The sequence below is a fragment of the Tamandua tetradactyla genome, chromosome 6, assembly GCF_023851605.1.
Source record: "Tamandua tetradactyla isolate mTamTet1 chromosome 6, mTamTet1.pri, whole genome shotgun sequence".
Classification (NCBI taxonomy): Eukaryota; Metazoa; Chordata; class Mammalia; order Pilosa; family Myrmecophagidae; genus Tamandua; species Tamandua tetradactyla.
This window is the reverse complement of record NC_135332.1, coordinates 113,203,151-113,205,189: the sequence shown is the minus strand read 5'-3', so window position 1 is coordinate 113,205,189 and position 2,039 is coordinate 113,203,151.

Sequence of the window (2,039 nt, the reverse complement as noted above, 5' to 3'; positions counted from 1 at the left end):
TCCCATCAAACTTGATAATCTGAAAAAGAAAATTTATAGGAATTGAAAATATTATAAAACCCCTAAGTGTCTATGAGAAGCCTACATTTTAAGTATGCACCTTTTGAATTTCTTTGAAATGGGAGTGGAATCACTGGGAAAAAAAAACTTTTAACTTGCCTAAAATTAAAATCCTGACTATAAATAGATATTTAATACTCAGAGTGTTGGTATCATTAAAATAATTATTTGAATGTCCAGCAATACTGACTTGATTAGCTTGGTTTTTTTTCTTTTTTTCCTCCACTAATTGGTGTGTGCTATTACGTCAAGATACTTAAAAATTACTCCTGGTGCAATTTTCTGAAGCACGGGATTAGAAAATTATAACTTTTGTACTGTGAATTTTTCCTACAATTGGGCTGTAGAGAAGAAGGAGGTTAAAAAAAGAATTAGAGATTGCAATCCTGATTTATTTGCTCACTTTCTCCTCAGAAGTGATTATGAGGTGTCTGTTTCAGAATATATAGTATATTCACTAAACCACTACTTGTAATCAGCTAAATCCAAATAAATAACCATAACAGAAACATTTTCAACAATGGCAAGTGGCACAGCTAAAACTTCCCTTGGGGAACGTAAACATAAAATTTTTAATAGTGCCAATTATTGCAGGGAAATTGCACACACACACACCCTTTTTTTTTTCTTAATACAACCAGACCCATGTCTGGACATCTGGATTACCTTAACTGCGTAGATCTTGAAGACCCTGAAGACATTATTAAGGTAGTTTGCATTTTCTTAAACTGTAAATTGAGTTACAAAAGTAAAACCTAAGAAACTGTAAAGGTGTCAAATCAATATGTTCTATCAACTCTGTGCTCCTAATGCGCCTTCTATTTTTCCCAAATGTTTCTGGCTCTGGCCTACTTTGTTATTTAAAGTGTATTTTCACATGAATATTTTAATTCTATTCTTAACTGTAAATCTTTTCATTAAATGAGTCACTGCTTCTCTTTTATTAATAACTCCAGCTATTGACATTAGTTAATACTTGCTTACAGATAAAAAAATATAAGTTGCATGCTATATACAGGCTTTTTCCTGTGATCTTAACACTTATTCTCTACAGCACCTATAAACATTACTTTTCAGAAGAATTGTAAAATGAGCCCACAATGACAAATTTTTGTTGTTGTTCTGAAATGCTTTCTTTAGGGAAAATCAGCTCAAACAAAAACCTGAAGCTGGTGCTGCAGGATAAGGAAGGTCCCAGCTCCCCTTCACTCTGTAGCCAGCTTTAGTACACTCAGCAGTGTCAGTTTAGAAGTTAAGAATTTTCCATTACCTCCCTTCCTTTCTCCTTGCCATCTGCAAACAGTTTATTTTTTAAGAAGGAAAAAAAAAAATCCCTGAAATTGATTCTGTCTTGAAAGATCTAAACCTAAAATACAATGCATTCTAAAAGATATGATATTCAGTATTTTAAAATAAGTTGAGCAGGGTCAGGTTGTGCACAGATAAAACTCATAGCAGAGTGAATAGATTCATCGTTGGAAAGAAGTAAGGACACTCCTAAAATGAAAAATTAATTGTAGGTAACGGTGATATTGAAAAATAGCCCCTCCTATTCTGTTCCCACAGTTAAAATGTCCCTTTACTTATTAGCTCCAATTAGTTTCCATGGTAACCGACCAGCCCTGTAAACCCCGCACTCTGAGCTACTCATCTTTGTCTAGACTGAGCTCACCACCCTTCTTCCCCCACAGATGGCAGTTTAGCTGAATCTATATCTATATCCATATCTTTGGTGCACACATCCCCGGCATATAAGCGCCCACATGCACTTTATTAGATGTACAATGGGGGACCAAGGGAGAATGGAAGTGGCATTTAATCCCCATGCTACAACGCCTGCATCTGCTGCCACACTAATTTTTTCCCCTCTTGGTTATTGTTTCTTCCAGTCTTGTTCTATTATCAGCTGTTTGCTGTTCGTAATTTCTTTTCAGAGAACCCAATACAGTATAATAAAAACCTCATTAAACAGAAACACC